Source organism: Geotrypetes seraphini, chromosome 1, assembly GCF_902459505.1.
Source record: "Geotrypetes seraphini chromosome 1, aGeoSer1.1, whole genome shotgun sequence".
Lineage (NCBI taxonomy): Eukaryota > Metazoa > Chordata > Amphibia > Gymnophiona > Dermophiidae > Geotrypetes > Geotrypetes seraphini.
Window position 1 is genome coordinate 154,389,408 of NC_047084.1, and position 19,233 is coordinate 154,408,640.

General features: G+C 44.6%; 1 protein-coding gene and 1 long non-coding RNA gene across 7 annotated transcripts in view; one reads left to right on the plus strand and one right to left on the minus strand.

The window, feature by feature from the left end:
• LOC117358713 overlaps positions 1 to 8,019 on the plus strand; it is a 39,552-nt gene extending 31,533 nt beyond the window's left edge. Inside the window, exons 2-3 of the long non-coding RNA XR_004539063.1 lie at positions 625 to 833; positions 7,681 to 8,019. This is a non-coding gene — a long non-coding RNA (uncharacterized LOC117358713). The remainder of the gene's footprint in view (positions 1 to 624; positions 834 to 7,680) is intronic.
• The window catches only part of TTC29 (tetratricopeptide repeat domain 29), a 479,583-nt gene that overhangs the window by 223,302 nt on the left and 237,048 nt on the right, over positions 1 to 19,233 (minus strand). The window lies entirely within an intron of this gene.

A 19,233-nucleotide genomic window follows, 5' to 3' on the forward strand; every position in this document is an offset into this window, starting at 1 on the left:
CAAGAGGGCTTGGGCTCCCTCTTGCTCCGATCGTGGATGCGGGTGCGGGTGGGAGCGCGTGCGAGCGGTCGTTCGGGGTGGGGGTGCGAGCGGTCCTGCTGGGGGGGGGTGAATCGGGCGTCGGGCGGGGTGGGAACTATGTTTTAAAACTTTTGTATACCGCGCTCACGCATATAACGCGCGAGGGGTATGCGCGGTAGGTAAAAACGCGTATAACGCGCGCGTTATATGCGTGAAAATACGGTACATCTTTGTGTAGAACATGCTAGCTTTAAAAGATTATTCAAGACACAGTTATTTATTGATGCATTTATGTAATAGGACTGTCAGTTTGCCAGAAGTGCAGATGTTAAGACAGCTTGATTTTAGCTATAGGATGCATTGGCTCTATATTGTATATGTTTTTTAGAAACCGCCTCGGTTTAGGGGTGTAGAACATTTTAAAATAAATAATGTTCATTATAACTCATTTCACTCACTGTAATTCCTAGGTCAACTAACCTAGCTATTAATTCCATAATCCATTCTTGAACTAAAGAGATAAAGGCGGAATAGAAGTACAGTATTTGTATAATAACAACAATAATATAATAATAATGTTGGATGTTTGTGGAACTTTTCTAGCATCCAGTACAGACTGCTAAAAGGAATTCAGCTCGATAAATGCCATTAAAGCAAAGATGAGAAACAAGCTAGAAGTTGAGCACCTTGACAATTTAATGAGGATTAAAATATATCTACAGTCTGGAAAAACAGCATTAATCTGGACATTGTTTATAATTTGTGGCAAAACAGAGAAAGCAAGAAGGGAAACAATTTTCAATCCATCATTTGTAAGTACTCATTTTTCTGTATATTTTCAGCTGCACTGTCAATCAAGTCACTAATATGTCTTACGGATTTTCTCAGCAACTGACAGACTTTCTATGTTTCTCCAAATAGTAATCCAGTCCCTCAATGCACTGCTAGAGCACTAGGGATGTGCAGGCAAAACAATGTTTTGTTTAGTTTCTTGTGTTATTTGCATGTTTTTTTCCCCCATTTAATTTCATTTTTTTAAAAAAAAATTTTTGTCAGGGTAATTTTGTTAATTAGGTGGTTGCAGTTGCTGCTCAAAAAAGAAAAACCTGCTCACAGCAAATCACCCTTAAATTCCTCCCCCCCACCACCAATCACAACCAGAATCCCCAATAGAAGCCTATATCCCCTTAGAAAATCATTCAACCCACCCTTGACCCCTTCTAATCTCTCTTGACATCAGTATTATGCAATGTATCACCACTTACACCAAGGAGGCAGTTGATCCTCCCCCCTCCAGCATTTATTAGGGGTATCATTGGTGATATATTTTGGGGGAATGAATGATTCCCCCTTTACTCCCAGCCCCATGGTATTGAAGCAAAAGTATCTGTAATCTAGATAGTAGGGACAAAGATTCATTTCTATTCCCTCCCCACAACCAAAGATTTTTCCCATTCCCATCCCATCCCCTTAGTGAATCACACTTCATAGCCCCATTTTCTCATCATCCACCTATTCTCCGTCCCCATAGTTTTAATTCTCTTCCCCGTATTTCCCCAGGCTCAACTGAGCAGGAAAGCAACTGTTCTATTTGAGGATACAATAAATGTGGACCTCAGCAGGGTGTATGAATCAAATATTTTGTCCTTTTTCACCTGAAAAGTATTATCTTGAAAAAACGAAGGCTGCTGGTGAATCTCTTCTTACTAATGATACTCCTTATGAAGCACTTACACAGTGTCTAGAATCTTCCAGTTGACCATGTGAACAGTGATGTTCAACAGCACTGTAGCAGAAATGATTTGCCTATCAATGTTTTTAGTAGGTTGCCAAAAAGCCACCAAGTTTCAGTTAGGGCGCTGGTCTTTGACCAGAGGGCCGCCACGTGAGCGGACTGTTGAGCACAATGGACCACTGGTCTGACCCAGCAGAGACAATTCTTATGTTAAATCTTGTTTCCATAAATTACGTCTGATTCATTCAAGCTCTACATTTCTAGATCCTAAATCTGTTAATATATTAATCCATTCCATGATCATATCTAAAATCGATTACTGCAACGCTCTTCTAATCAATATAACACATAAAGAAAAAAGACGGCTTCAGGTAATTCAAAATACGGCAATAAAACTTATTCATAAAGCGAAAAAATATGATCATGTTACACCACTAATGATTAAATCACACTGGCTTCCCATTTCCCACCGTATTAATTTTAAGATACTCTTTTTAGTATTCAAAGTTCTAACCTTCAATGAACCACAATTTATGACAAGAATGATTATTCCATACAATGCCCCGCGTTCTCTACGATCATCTTCTTTAAACTTACTAACAGTTCCCTCTTTGAAAATCGTTGGCACAAGAAGAAGGGATAGGTTTTCTGTTATGGCTCCTAAATTGTGGAATGCACTGCCACATTATATTAGAAATGAAAAAGATCTTTCATCTTTTAAAAAATTATTGAAAACTTTTTTGTTTCAAGATGCTTTTGATGTTTAATTTGCCTTATTTTGGACCCTTCATATTTTGTTATAGATATCAACCACATTAACCCCTTTCCCTCCCTCTCGGTTTTTTTCCTTTTATGTAATTTCCAATATAAAATGAAGTTGTAACTTTTCCCCCCTTTCCTCCTTCAATCATGTCTGTCTTTAATCTGACCTCAAAAATGTTAGTCGATTTATTTAATTTGTATGTTGTTTTTTTTTTTATCCAATTGTATGTGAGACCACTAACTAGTGGCTTTTTAAATTGTTCATCGCTTAGAAAATTTGTATAAGCGATTCATCAAACGGTAATAAAACTTGAAACTTGAAACTTCTTATGTTGCACTTTAGTTAATTGTTGAGTTACCATGTTTGGATTACATATTATCTGCACTAGTTCTATATAACAGAGCAGTGGACTGAAAACCAGAGAAACCAGGGTTCAAATTCAACTGCTGCTCCTTGAGATTGTGGACAAATCACTTATTTATTTATTTAATTTTTTATACCGTTCTCCCAGGGGAGCTCAGAACGGTTTACATGGATTTATTCAGGTACTCAAGCATTTTTCCCTGTCTGTCCCGGCAGGCTCACAATCTGGGGCAGTGGAGGGATTAAGTGATTTGCCCAGGGTCACAAGGAGCAGGGCAGGTTTGAACCCACAACCTCAGGGTGCTGAGGCTATGGCATTAACCTCTGCACCACACTCTTCTCCATTGTCTCAGGTACAAAATTCACATTGACGTAAGCTAAATCCAAATCCAAAATCTCATATTTAGGCATATTCTGAAGTAATACAAAACCTTAAAGTCATACAGGACCTATAAAGCAAATCTACCATACCATAATAGCACTTACTACTTCCAAGAGTCACACAACAAAAGCCTACCGAGGAAAACATATCAGTAGACACAAGAACATTAATATACCTGCTAAACCAATTGGATTAGTACCAATTGATTCTACATAGACATTCAGTGCTATCAGAATAACTGGCCTCTTTCACATAGACAGACCCTCAACAAGCATGGGATAAGTATCTATGAACTAAAAATAGAAATACAGTAAAACCTTGGTTTGCGAGCATAATTCGTTCCGGAAACAAGGCTGTAATCCAAAGCACTTGTATATCAAAGCGAATTTCCCCATAAGAAATAATGTAGGCAGCAATCCAGCAGCAAGATGGGGGATATCCAGATTTTTGCACTATCACATGTTTGATTATCTCCCAGTTGGTGAGGTGTCTTATGTGTGTGCTCGGTGCAAAGAGCTCCTAGCATTCAGGGAATGGATGACATCATCAGAGACGCGGCAGAGCAAATCAGGGCAGTAGAAGGGCCTGAAGCAGCGTGTGAAGACTGCTGCACAGGCTGCTTGAATCGCCGGGTAGGTATTCGGGTCAGCGTCAAGGGAAGGGGGTGAGCGGCAAAGGACTCCTGGTCTGTTGTGGAGGGCGGTCCGGCTCCATTTATTGATTCGTTCGGGGGGTGGGGGGGAAATGCGTTGTGTTGGGGGGAAGGGTAGGCAGACACGGGGCCCGGGTTGCGCGCTTGTGGTGCCTGAGCTGCGCCGCCACCGCAGTTCCTCTCTGTCGATCGTGGTCCAGTTTGAGAGAGGAGCCGGGGGTGAGGAAGGCCGCCGCAGCTATGTAAATTTTTTTTTATTTGAAAGCCGCCGCCGGGGCCGCGCATGCGCAATTGTTTTTTCGTGACAGATCAGGGAACACGTTTTTTTAGTGCGCATGCGCGGCCTATCATTTTATTATATTAGATAATCAAAACTTCAAAGTTCCACTAGGTGCATATCTGAATTTTCATACATCCTACATAGTCCAGCGAGTTTCCAGTTTTTTTTGTAAGCTATTTTTCCTACGATACAAAAAAACTGGAAATTCATTGGTCTAAGTGTATAGCTCTTGATGGAGAAACATGATGGCAGATAAAGGACAAATGGCCCATCTAGTCTACCCATCCACAGTAACCGAGAGATTCAAGATCCGAGAGATCCCACGTGCCTATCCCAGGCCCTCTTGAATTCAGACACAGTCTCTGTCTCCACCACCTCTTCCAGGAGACTGTTCCACACATCTACCACCCTTTCCGTAAAAAAGTATTTCCTCAGATTACTCCGGAGCCTCTTAATTTCATCCTTTGCCCTCTCATAGCAGAGTTTCCTTTCAAATGAAAGAGACTCGACTCATGCACATTTATATTACGTAGGTATTTAAATGTCTCTATCATAACTCCCCTTTCCTGCCTTTCCTTCAAAGTATACAGTTTGAGATCTTTAAGTCTGTCCCCATACGCCCTATCATGAAGACCACACACCATTTTAGTAGCCTTCCTCTGGACCGACTCCATCCTTTTTATATCTTTTTGAAGGTGCAGCCTCCAGAATTGTACATAATATTCTACCCGAACTGCTGTGACTCGCGGCAGGAGAGATGCCCTATCTCTCCTGCTGCGGGTTGCGGCAGTTTGGGTAGAGGAGTGATGGCATTGCGGTAGGGGAGATGAGGCATCTCTCCTGCTGCGATACATCACCCCCCCTGACAACATCAGGGCAAGAGGGAGCTTAAGCCCTCTTGCCCCGCGATCGCTAACCCCCCAATTACAGTCGGGCAGGAAGAAACCCAAGCCCTCCTGCCCCGCGATCACTAACCCCCCCCCCCGATTACGGTCGGGCAGGAGGGAACCCAAACCTTCCTGCCCCGGGCACCCGCTGCACCCCCTGACAACATCGGGGCAAGAGGGAGCCCAAGCCCTATTGCCCAGCGGCACCGATGACCCCCCCGATGATATCGGGGCAGGAGGGAGCCCAATCCCTCCTGCCCAGGCGGACCCCCTACCCCCTACCCCCCACTACAATACGGGCAGGAGGGATCCCAGGCCCTCCTGCCGTCGACACAACCCCAATGACCGCCCCCCTGAACTCCAAATCGGCCCCCCCCTGCCGACCTGTGACCCCCCGTTGATCCTACGATCCCCCCGCCCCCAATCCCACCCCCCATACCTTTGAAAGGTTGGCCGGACGGACGGGTGCTAAGTCTGCCCGTCTGGCAGGCCAGCTGGCTCCAGAATGGGGCCGGATTGGCATAGGTGGCTGAAACCTCGCCCACAGGTGGGGCCTAAGGCGCCTGGGCCTCTTCCTAGCATTCTGTATGCCCTTTTTGCCACCGCCGCACATTGAGTGGACGGCTTCATCGATCAGAACTCCCAAGTCCCTTTCCTGGGAGGTCTCTCCAAGTACCCCCCCGGACATCCTGTATTTGTGCATGAGATTTTTGTTACCGACATGCATCACTTTATACTTATCCATGTTGAACCTCATCTGCCATGTCAATGCCCATTCCTCGAGCCTGATTATGTCACGTTGCAGATCTTCGCAATCCCCCTGCTTCTTTACTACTCTGAATAACTTCGTATCGTCCGCAAATTTAATCACCTCGCTCATCGTACCTATGTCCAGATCGTTTATAAAGATGTTAAAGAGCACGGCTCCAAGCCCTGCGGCACCCCACTGGTGACGCTCTTCCAGTCCGAGTATTGTCCATTTACCCCCACTCTCTGTTTCCTATGCTCCAGCCAGTTTTTAATCCATGTGAGTATTTCACCCTCGATTCCATGGCTTGCAATTTTCCGAAATAAGTCATTCATGCGGAACCTTGTTGAACGCCTTCTGAAAATCCAGATATACAATGTCGACCGGATCGCCCTTGTCTATCTGACTGTTTACTCTCTCAAAGAAGTGCAGCAAGTTCGTCAAACACTCCCGACTCTAGAGACGCATTGAAAAGGTCAGTCAGCGGAGTTAACCAGAACTTCCCTAAATTCCTTCACCACCCTCGGATGTACACCATCCGGCCCCATCGATTTAACTACCTTTATTTTAGCTAGCTCCTCAGGAACACAACCCTCTGAAAATCGATCAGGGTCTATTACTCCTCTGTCCCTATTTACATTTGTCTTCTGCGGTCCCTCTCCCGGTGTTTCAGCCATGAAAACAGAACAGAAATATTTGTTAAGCAATTCAGCCTTTTCTTTATTAGCTTCTACATATTCCTCCCCTTCACCTTTGAGTCTCACAATGCCACTTTTGCACTTCTTCCTATCACTAATATATCTAAAAAAATGTCTTCTCTCCCCGTTTTACCGTGTCAGCTATTTTTTCTTCCATTTGCATCTTTGCTTTCCTGACTACACGACCAGCCTCTCTTAACTTTTCTAGCTATTTTTGCCTGTCTTCCTCTTTCTGCAATCTTTTGTAGTTTATGAAACCTAACCTCCTATTCCTTACCTTCTCAGCTACTACTTTTGAGAACCAAAGCGGCCTTCTTTTCCTCTTACTTTTACTTACTTGCCTCACAAAAAGATTTGTCGCCCTTACAATCGCCCCTTTCAGTTTTACCCACCACATTCCCACTCCTTCCATACGTTCCCACCCATTAAGGGGTCCTTTTACTAAAGGGCACTAACCGACGAAGGGCACTAACCGACTTAGCACACGCCAAATCGGTTAGCGTGCCTTAGTAAAAGGACCCTTATGTTGTTTAACCTGCTCTTTTTTTTTTTTACCAAACTTTTCAAACCACCTCATAGTCTGATGAGCTTTTTACAAGTAAAATTCTCTTTCTTCTGTATTTGCTAATAGTCAAGAGAATCTGCAATTTGCACCTTTTCATTAAAAATACATTGCATTTTTTTGAAATTATTCACCCCACCTTTTATCTAGATCATCTCTTTGAAAGGAAGTAGAAGATAATAAATGGAATAATTCATGACTTCCTATTAAAAGTGAAATTTTCTATTGCAGAGTTTAGAAACTGAAGTTCTACATAATGTACAGCTGTTGATTATATATATTTTTTTTTTACTTTCCAAGGAGAAAATAATTTTGGGCTCCTTTTACTAAGCCGCGGTAGAGGTTTCTACCGTGGCCCAGAGCACTAAATGCTCTGATGTTGCTCCGACACTCATAGGAATTCTATGAGTGTCAGAGCTTTTAGCACTCCGGGCCACAGTAGAAGCTTCTACCATGGCTTAGTAAAACCCAGCATGTATACTGTATAAGCGATAGTAGCATTTCTAACTGTAAATTGTACTCAAAAGACAAATAACTAAGGGGGTAATTTATTAACTGCACACAATAATGCCATTAATGTTCATTACAGATCGCAAAACTGATTTTATGCAATGGTTGCTGAAGTAAATAATCAACTTAAAAGAGAACTGCATCATAACAGCAAGGAGAGAAACAGCTGAAATTGGAAGAGATGCTGGTGTCAGATGGCAAAATTATTGCTGCGTGCCTACTAAAATGGAAATTAGACAAGGAAGTCACCAGGCACATGCACAGGCACTATGGACAAATTCTAAGCTTATATGCATTATTTGAAGCTGATCTTAGAAAATTATTTAGCTCACTTACATGCAAGGATCATTATGTAATAAAGTGAAAGTACTAAAAATTATTAAATTACTACTTTGTTAGAAGTAAAGGTATTTAGGGGAAATTCATCAAGCAGCATCAAGGTCTTAAGTCACGTTAAATGACCCTAACATTGCTTAACTAACAATACATGGTGATACTTAAGTCACCGCAGGTTAGGCAGTAATGAGATGCAAAATTTGTAAATGCATATTTTGCATCTCATTACTATACAAATACCATAACACAGCTTGCAGCGAAATACTGCAAATCATGTTATGGCTAAGGTGACCATATGTCCCGTTTTCAACGGGACAGTCCCGTTTTCGGGCCGACCGTCCCGTTATCCCGACCCACCGCTTCGGGACAACAAAATGTCCTGTTTTCAGGGACAGCTTCCCGAAGCTGTGCGCGGGGACACCTGGACGACCAATCACTTTCCCTCCCTGCCACGCCGATTAAAACGCTGGGCCGCCGCCGCCGCTTCTTGGCTTCTTCCTGACGTCAATTTTGACGTCGGAGAGGAAGTTCGAGGCCAGCCAATCACTGCCTGACTGGCCTGAACTTCCTCTCCGACATCAAAATTGACGTCGGGAAGAAGCCAAGAAGCAGCAGCAGCGGCGGCCCAGTGTTTCAATCGGCGCGGCAGGGAGGCAGACTTGCAGGCAGCGGCGGTACACGGGTGGGCGGGCAGGGGGTTTGAATCTGCGGGGGGGGGGTTGAATCTCCGGGGGGGAGGGGTTTGAATCTGCAGGGGGGGGTTGAATCCGCGGGGGGGGGGGGTTGAATCCGTGGGGGGGGTTTGAATCTGCGGGTGGGGTGGTTGAATCAGGCAATGGAGAGAGGGAAGGAAGTAGGCAGGCAAGCTGGCTTCGGGGGAAGGACAAAGGCAAGAGAAGACATAGGAAGGAGGCACAGGGGGCACTATGGACATGGGAAGGAGGCATTGGGGGCACTTTGGACATGGGAAATAGGCATTGGGGGCACTATGGACATGGGAAGGAGGCACTGGGGGCACTAAGGACATAGGACAGGCACTGGGGGCACTATGGACATGGGAAGGAGGCATTGAGGGCACTAGGGACATGGGAAGGAGGCATTGGGGGCACTATGGACATGGGAAGGAGGCACTGGGGGCACTAGGGACACAGAACAGAGGCACTGGGGGGCACTAGGGACACAGGACAGAGGCACTGGGGGGCACTAGGGACATGGGAAGGAGGCACTGGGGCACTAAGGACAGAGGCACTGGGGCACTATAGACATGGGAAAGAGGCACTGGGGCACTAAGGATAGAGGCACTGGGGCACTATGGACATGGGAAGGAGGCACTGGGGGGCACTAGGGACACAGGACAGAGGCACTGGGGCACTAAGGACACAGGACAGAGGCACTGGGAGGCACTATGGACATGGGAAGGAGGCACTGGGGGCACTAAGGACATAGGAAGGAAAGAGGGAAGGAATAGAAAGGGACAATTGTTGGGCCTGAGTAAAGAAAGAAATGAAAGAAAGGATACACAGTAAGAAGGAAACACAAACAGAGACTCATGAAATCACCAGACAGCAAAAGTAGGAAAAATGATTTTATTTTCAATTTAGTGATCAAAACCTGTCAGTTTTGAGAATTTATATCTGCTGTCTATATTTTGCACTATATTTGTCTATTTTTCTATAGTTACTGAGGTGACATTGCATATTTTAAAGTCATTTGCCTTGACATCTTTGAAAACCCCAAATGATAATTAACATTTTCTCTGTGTATAGTGTGCTTTGTAGTTTTTTTAATTTTAAGGTTACCATTATGAATTAATATGAAGATAATATGTGTACATGAAAAATAAATGGAAGAAATTTGGGGCGGGATTGGGGCAGGGCTAGGGCAAGGTTGAGGCGGGGCTAGGGCAGGATTGGGGTGGGACTAGGGCGGGATTAGGGGGCGGGACTGACAATTAATAGATGTCCCCTTTTGATGAAAAAAATAAATGGTCATGTTAGTTATGGCCCAGAAATCATAGTACAATAACCCCAGAGTTTTGATGGGTCCCTCAGGCTTCTGTCTCTTGAATTACCCCCTTCCCCAGGTACAAAGCCTAACCACATCCCACAAGAATAAACCTCACCACTCTCCCACCTCTGGTCCTGAGAGTATCTAGTGGGGAATCCTCTGGTGGTCCAGGGGGTCGTCAGGCAGGACAGATGCCAAGTCACTCCTGCCCAGTTCTGGGTTGGTTTCAAAATGGCACAAATACCACTAGGGGTCATATTTTCCTATAACAAATTTCCTGGTATGGAATTATGATCCCTACCAGTAGTCACGTGAGACTATTACTAGGGTACCATTTTGAAGCCAGTGCAGGATTGGACAGGAGCAACAGGGCATTGCTCCAGCCCAAAGACCCCCCCCCCCCAAACCACCAGAAGACCTCCCTAGACCACCAATTGTACCAAGAGGTGGGGGAGTGGCGGGTCAGACTGTGTGTATGTGTGTGTGTAGGGGGGGGGGCTTTAAATCAGAGATTGGATGCCCAGCAGGTTCCTGGTTTGGCAGCCCAGGAGCATCAGGCCATGACTTTGCAATGGATGACAGCAAATCATTTACAATTGAATGTTGTCAAAACAAAAATTACATAATTTAGGAGTAATTTTGGATTCTGTTGCATATACACAGAAGTCTGTACATTAGGTGATCAATCCATGTTTGTGAACCACTTGCAGAAGGGTGCCAATCATACCTTTCAGCCCCTCCTCCTTCACCAAAGGAGTATAGCTCCCTCTTCAGTTTTTCCTTCTACATACTAACAAAGAAATGGTTTTCTGATATGCTTTGTTCAGTTTTTTTTTATTTTCAGTACTCTTTACTGTTTTGGGGAGGATTTGGTGTCAGAGGACCCTATATTTTAGGCTACTCTGCCTGGGAGAGAATGTAGACTCCACAAGGGTGGACTGCAACTCTCAGGGCAACCCCCAGGTGTATCTGATGAGCCAGCCTGCTTTATGCTCCCCTTGGAGCCTGCTCACTTTCTGACTTATTAGAGATTTGAACATAGGCTGTGGGGTCCTTGTGTGAAACCCTTTGGGATTCAGGGAGTCAGCTGCATTTTATTTCCCCCCTGTCGCACTTCGAGGATTTGTGAGGGTTGAGCCTTCAGTCGGCTCCGGTCTGACTGGCAGCACAAAGATTTCCAGGTCTGGTGTGTTCCACAAGGATTTGAGGCAGAAGGTTCTCTCCACTTCAGTAAGGGTGAAGCAAAGCCGACACAGGCAGACACCAGCAAAATTGCACTGTGAGTACAGTCCATTATTCTCTATGGAGAAAATCAGGACTGGTTGAAAAAGTTGAATTTAAGGATTTCTGGGGCTAGAGATAGGGAAAGTAGTTTTGGAAGTGGGGGATCCTAAGTTTTTTAACTTTAGGGGAGCCGCAATAGGCTGTTTTTTAGCACAGGTTTTCTGGTGGCAGCCATCTTGAATTTTAAACAATCTTTTTTTTCTGAAGTTTTAAAACCCCTCAATTTGACTCACAAATGACTGGGATGAACTCTTCAGGCTCATGCCAGTTTTGAGCTGGATGGTCAGCTGAGGAATGTCTGTGTATCATGTTCCGCGGTAAACGTGAGGAAGGGGCAGGAGCCTTGGGCTTAGCCTCCTCTGAGTCCTCGAGGGCCGGGGAACCACAGGGAATCAAGTGGTAGTGATAAAATCCTTCCTGGGGTCCTCAAATAGCAAAGGTATGAAATGTAAGTGTGTGGACAATGCAGAGCCCAAGAGAAGCTAGTCTGAGGTCCTACAGGAGTCCTTTGAGCCTCCTGTCCAAGGATTTACTTCAGAATTTCTGAATATTCTGTGGTAAGCTTATTTGATGGGCCTGGGACAAACTGCACTGCCTGGGGGAGTGCTGGTATTAGACTGAGAAGAGATGACTCTTCAGGAAGTCAGGGAGGAGTGATGTTAAAGGATGTGCAAGATTGCAAGGTGGACATGGTTTTTAAGAGGCAATATGAAGTGCTAGCTTTGGAGATCAAAGCAGCAGCTTTGTTTGTGGCATGTGCTTGCCACACCAGGTTATGGTGAGGAGGACGTCTGCCCCCAGCTGGTGCTGGAGGGGGTGGATTATATGGTAGATGCTCTATATGATGTCAGAGTTATGACCAAGGTGTTGGCATTTGCAGTTTCTGCCCATTGCATGTTCTGGATCAGACAATGGGCGGGTGATTCAGCCTCCAAAGCCACTTTAAGCAAACTGCTCTTCAAAGGGAAGATGCTATTTGATAAGTGCATCAATGACCTTATGGCCAGTGTGGCAGGTCACCACCCAAAATCTCTCGCCGATAGCAGACCTCTCTGACCCACTGGGGCAGGCAGAAGTAATTTTCATTCCTCAAAATGGTCCCACCAATTCTATGCAGGTTCCTCCACTCAGAGATCTTATCAGGGGTCCGGACAATGGTTTGGCAACTCTAGACATCAGCAATCCTTAGGGTCTCATATTAGTACAATCTCCAAGAAATCACAATGACGCTAGGTCAACTCCCATGCTCCCACACATTGGTGGAAGACTTTCAGCAATCTGGAGGGAGTGGAAGTGAATTTCCTTGGACCTATAGATTCTAGATTTTATTCAAGAGGGTCACAAGATCGAGTTTTGTCACTCTCCTTCAGATCTGTTTTATCAACACTCCAGCTGTATGGCCAGATAAAGAGGCCAGGGATCGAGTGATAGTGCAAATGATATTTGACATTCAAATGAAACAAAAATCCATACGAAAAAGGAGATTACCGCTGAAAAATAGCTGGAAAGCGATGACCACAAATGCTAAGCAACAAAGCAACAAAGCAACAAAGTTCATGATCTGCAAGCCCTGATGTTAGAGGCAGATCTAGATATTGTCGCTATCACAGAGACATGGTTTAGTGAATCCCATGGATGGGATGCAAATATACCGGGATATAATCTTTTTAGGAAGGACAGAGATGGTCAAAAAGGTGGAGGAGTAGCTCTCTATGTAAAGATTAATATCCAAGTGACCGAAATGCAAGGGACCTTGGGAAAGGAAGAAGTGATATGGATCGCTCTGAAAAGAGAAGATGGAACTTGGGTGGATGGACTACGTGGGTGTAGTCTACATACCGCTGACTCAATTGCAGCAAATTGATAAGGATCTGATTGTGAATATCCAAAAGTTTGGAAGGAAAGAGGAAGTTCTGCTGTTGGGAGATTTCAACCTGCCAGATGTGAACTCGAATGTTCCGTCAGCGGAATCGGAAAGAAGTAGGGACATTGTGGATGCCTTTCAAGAGGCTCTGCTCAGACAAATGGTGATGGAACCCACAAGGGAAAAAGAGATATTGGATCTGATCCTCACAAATGGAGAGAGTATCTCTAATGTTCGAGTGGGTGCTCACCTGGAAAGTAGCGATCATCAAACGGTTTGGTTTAATATAACGGCTAAAGTGGAGAGCGGCCGCACATTACTTAAAGTCCTAGATTTCAAACGTACAGACTTTAATGCAATGGGAGAGTACCTGAAAAAAGAGCTGTTAGGATGGGAGGACATAAGAGAAGTGGAAAGACAGTGGTCTAAGCTGAAAGGAGCGATAAAAATGGCTACAGACCTTTATGTGAAGAAAATCAATAAAAACAAGAGAAAAAGGAAGCCGATGTGGTTTTCCAAACTAGTGGCGGAGAAAATAAAGGTGAAAGAGTTGGCGTTCGTGAAATATTAAAAAACCTAAGAAGAGGAGTGCAGAAAGGACTACAGGATGAAACTGAAAGAAACCAAGAGAGGGGTATGTCTGGCAAAAGCACAGGCGGAAGAACAAATGGCTAAAAATGTAAAAAAGGGAGACAAAATTTTTTTCAGATATATTAGTGAAAGGAGAAAGATGAAAAATGGAATTGCTAAACTAAAAGATGCTGGGAACTGATATGTGGAAAGTGATGAGGAAAAAGCAAATGTGATAAACAAATACTTCTGTTCTGTGTTCACAGAAGAAAATCCTGGAGAAGGACTGAGATTGTCTGGCAAAGTTACACGAGAAAATGGAGTAGATTCTGCGCCGTTCACGGAGGAGAGTGTTTATGAGCAACTTGAAAAACTGAAGGTGGACAAAGCGATGGGTCCAGACGGGATCCATCCCAGGATACTAAGGGAGCTCAGAGAGGTTCTGGCGAGTCCTATTAAAGACTTGTTCAACAAATCTCTGGAGACGGGAGTGATTCCTGGGGATTGGAGGAGAGAGGATGTGGTCCCTACTCATAAAAGTGGTCACAGGGATGAAGCAGGAAACTACAGGCCGGTGAGCCTCACTTTAGTTGTTGGAAAAATAATGGAAGTGTTGCTGAAAGAAAGGATAGAGTACTTCCTTGAATCTAATGGGTTACAGGATCCGAGACAACATTTACAAAAGGTAATTCGTGCCAAACGAACCTGATTAAATTTTTTGATTGGGTGACCAGAGAGCTGGATCGAGGACATATGCTAGATGTAATTTACTTAGATTTCAGCAAAGCCTTTGATACAGTTCCTCATAAGAGGCTGTTGAACAAACTTGAAGGGCTGAAGTTAGGACCCAAAGTGGTGAACTGGGTTAGAAACTGGCTGTCGGACAGACGCCAGAGGGTGGTGGTTAATGGAAGTCACTCGGAGGAAGGAAAGGTGAGTAGTGGAGTCCCTCAGGGTTCGGTGCTGGGGCCAATCCTGTTCAATATAATAATAATAATAATAATAATAATTTTATTCTTATATACCGCCATACCCGGAGAGTTCTAGGCGGTTTACATCAGTTACAGTAGTATCTGCGTTGACACACAGATTTACAAACAGTTTGAACAATTTTAAACAAGTTATCAGCAGTATACAATTTATCAGGTAGAAACAAATGTAAGAGCGGGGTTTACAGCATTTTATCATGTAAAGACAATTTATCCGATGTAAATAGTTTATCGGATATAAGCAGTGTTAATCGAACTTAACAGCGGATGACTGGCGGAGGGGAGAAGGGGGAGAGGGGAGCAATTAAGGGGGGAAGAGCGGGGGTGGGTGGGGGGGTGTAGTAATGTAAGCGGGGGGGGGGGGGGTTGTTAGGGGTCTTGTTTGCCGAATAGGTAGGTTTTGAGTGATTTTCTGAAGCCGAGGTAAGTGGGGGCCTCGAGTATCATTTGTGCAAGCCATGGGTTGAGCTTAGCTGCTTGGAAGGCGAAGGTTTTGTCTAGGAATCTTTTAAGGTGGCAGAGTTTTAGAGACGGGAAGGCGAACAGCTGAATTCTACGGGATTTCTTGTTTGTGTTGTAGAGGTTAAAGTGAGAATTGATGTAACTTGGTGCTGAACCATTTATCGATTTGTAGCAGAAGCATGCGAATTTAAAGAGGACTCTAGATTCAAATGGCAGCCAGTGAAGTTGGTGGTAGAAGGGGGTGATGTGTTCCCATTTCTTAAGGCCGAAGATGAGACGCACCGCGGTATTTTGGATTATTTTTAGTCTCATGGTGGTTTTCTTTGTGGCGTTGAGGTATATGATGTTGCAGTAGTCAAGGATGCTGAGGATGGAGGATTGTACAAGTAGGCGAAAATAGGTGTCGTCAAAGTATTTTTTTATGGTGCGAAGTTTCCACAGTACGGAGAAGCTTTTCCTGACCATGAGATCGGTGTGGTTTTCTAAGGATAGATTTTTGTCCAGAGTGACTCCCAGTATCTTTAGCGTGGGCTCGAGGGGGAAAGTTTGTCCTTTTAGTTGAATTGAGGTGTCCTTGATTTTGTCCTTGGGGGTGGCTAGGAAGAATTTTGATTTGTCGGGATTGAGTTTCAGTCTAAAAGATAACATCCAGAGTTCGATCTGGTTGAGAATGTTTGTAATGTAGTTGAGTCGTTCTTGTGAGAAATTGGTTAGTGGGATGGCTATTGTGATGTCGTCTGCATAGATGAAAGATTTAAGTTTGAGGTTGTGTAGAAGGTTCCCTAGGGAGGATAGGTAGATATTGAACAGGGTGGGTGACAGGGGGGAGCCCTGAGGGACCCCGCAGGTATTGTCCCAACTGTATGAGAACAAGTTGTTCTTGAGCACCGTGTAGGATCTATTTCTTAGGAACCCCTGGAACCAGTTGAGGACCTGGTCGGAGATGCCGATGTGGGCCAGGCATTCAAGGAGAATGGAGTGGTCGACCAGGTCGAAGGCACTGCTCAGATCAAGTTGTATAATCAGGGCGCTTGAGCCCTGGCTAAAGAGGGTGTGGAGGTGGTCGAGAAGGGAGGCTATGATGGTTTCAGTGCTGTGGTCTGCGCGGAAACCTGATTGATTGTCGCTTAGGATGTTGAATTTTTCAAGATATGCAACGAGTTCCGCCTTTACCATCCCTTCTGCTATTTTGGTAAATAGGGGGATGCTAGCAATTGGTCTATAATTAGCAGGGGAGTTTGATGGTTCTTTCGCGTTTTTTATAATTGGGGTGATCATAATATGACCATGCTCTAGCGGGAAGTTTCCTGTAGATAAGAGTGAATTGACCCAGATCATCATGTTTGCTTTGAAGTGGGGCGGGGCGGCTTTCATGATGTTTGGTGGGCATGTGTCCAGTTTGCAAAAGGAGTGTGTGTATTTGTTGTAGTAGGTATTAAATGTCTGCCAGTCGATTGTTGCGAATTGTTTCCAGCTTAGGTCTGTTCTAGTTCCTGTGTCTGGGTTTGATATATCCGGGTCCAGGAGAATGGGGAACAACTCGAGTGGGTTGGGCCTGGTAGGTAGTGTTAATCTTAATTTTTGAATCTTGGTGTTGAAGAAGTCGGCAAGGGTGTTGGCGGTTAAAGTGGATTCTTCTTGTGTGTTTGTGAAGGTCTCGATGTTATATAGGTCATTAACCAATTTGAAGAGGTTACTACTGTTGGTTTTTATGTTACCAATTTTGTGGGAGTAGAAGTTTTTTCTTTTTTCATTGATGAGGTTTTTGTAATTTTTTAGTTTTAGTCTCCAGGCCAGTCTGTGTTCTAGGGTACCAGATTTTTGCCATAATCTTTCTGCTTTTCTGAGGTCCTTCTTTAATAGATGCAGTTCTGAGTCGAACCAGCCCTCTTTGTTTGAGGTTCTTATTCTGCGTGTTTTAATGGGGGCGATCTCGTTTAATATGTTGGTACTATCCTTGATCCAGGAGCTCATGAGCTGGTCCGTTTCTTCTGTTGGGTTGGTGTTGATTTCAAAACGGGACCAAAATTCTGTTGGGTCAATCTTTCCTCTGGTAGTGTGGGATATGGTAGTTCTGGTTTTGCTGTTTTGGGGGGGTTTATGTTGGCATCCTATGGTGAAGGTACATAGACGGTGGTCAGACCAAAGCGAGTCTGACCAGTTGCCTTGTTTCCAGTAGAAAGTGGGGTTGGTCTGATCCTTAGATGAGAGAGTCACCAGGTCTAACTGATGACCTCTTTGGTGGGTTTTGATGGGGGGGTGTTTGTCATAGCCTAGTTGGGTGAGGAGTGACCAAAAATCTAAGATTTCTGGTTGATCGGGTTGCTCGAGATGGATGTTAATGTCCCCGCATAGGAGGTTGTAGGGACTTGTTAGAGAGTTGGTTAGTAGGGTTTCTGCGAAGTCCTCTTTGGATGTGGTCCATTTTTTTGGAGGGATGTAGAATAAAGTGATGGTTAGTGAGGAGGGCAGTGATTTTGATGTTAGGGAGATGGTTAGAATTTCTGAGTTGGGCGAAGATGTTGTGTTGAGAGTGGTACAGTTTAGTTGGTCTCGGAAGATTATTGCAAGACCACCTCCTCTTCCCCATGTTCTGGCTAGTGAGAGAATTTTGTATCCTGGGGGTAGGCATTCTTTAATGATGATGTCTTTGTCTGATAGCAACCAGGTTTCCGCAAGGAGGATGAAGTCGGGGTTAGTTTCAATCAGCCAATCTTTGATCAATGTCGCTTTATTCCTCATTGATCTGATATTTAGGTAGAATCCAAGTAGTATTTGGTGGTTGGTGTGATCGAATGGGGAGTAGTGGGAGTGGGTCAGTTTTTTTAGAGTTCGTGGTTTTTTTGAGTGGGGCTTGGTTCGTTTGTGTGGGAGAGGGGGGATGGTGGAAGGATTGGTATGTGGATGGTCTTGTGAGGTGAGGAGGGTGTGTGTTGGGGTTTTGGGGTTTGCTGGTCGGTGTGTTGTGAAGTGGATGGGGATGGGGGATGCGTTAGAGTTGTCTGCGGTGCAGAGCCTATTGAGGAATAGGTAGAGTAGGAGTAGTGCAGCGCATTGGTGCGTATGCAATATGTTTGTGAGTGACATTGCTGAAGGGTTAGAAGGAAAAGTGTGCCTTTTTGCAGATGATACCAAGATTTGTAACAGAGTAGACACCAAAGAGGGAGTGGAAAATATGAAAAAGGATCTGCAAAAGTTAAGAGGAATAGTCTAATGCCTAACAACTAAAATTCAATGCAAAGAAATGCAGAGTAATGCATTTGGGGATTAATAATCGGAAGGAACCATATATGCTAGGAGGAGAGAAGCTGATATGCACGGACGGGGAGAGGGGCCTTGGGCTGATAGTGTCCGAAGATTTAAAGGCGAAAAAACAGTGTGACAAGGCAGTGGCTGCTGCCAGAAGGATGCTGGGCTGTATAAAGAGAGGCATAGCCAGTAGAAGGAAGAAGGTGTTGATGCCCCTGTACAGGTCATTGGTAAGGCCCCACTTGGAGTATTGTGTTCAGTTTTGGAGTCCGTATCTGGCGAAGGACGTAAGAAGACTTGAAGCGGTCCAGAGGAAGGTGACGAAAATGATATGAGGCTTGCGCCAGAAGACGTATGAGGAGAGACTGGAAGCCCTGAATATGTATACCCTAGAGGAAAGGAGAGACAGGGGAGATATGATTAAGACGTTCAAATACTTGAAGGGTATTAATGTAGAACATAATCTTTTACAGAGAAAGGAAAATGGTAAAACCAGAGGACATAATTTGAGGTTGAGGGGTGGTAGATTCAAAGACAATGTTAGGAAATTCTACTTTACGGAGAGGATGGTGGATGCCTGGAATGCGCTCCCGAGAGAGGTGGTGGAGAGTAAAACTGTGACTGAGTTCAAAGAAGCATGGGATGAACACAGAGGATCTAGAATCAGAAAATAATATTAAAAATTGAACTAAGGCCAGTACTGGGCAGACTTGCACGGTCTGTGTCTGTATATGGCCATTTGGTAGAAGATGGGCTGGGGATGGCTTCAATGGCTGGGAGGGTGTAGATGGGCTGGAGTAGGTTTTAACAGAGATTTCGGCAGTAGGAACCCAAGCACAGTACCGGGTAGAGCTTTGGATTCTTGCCCAGA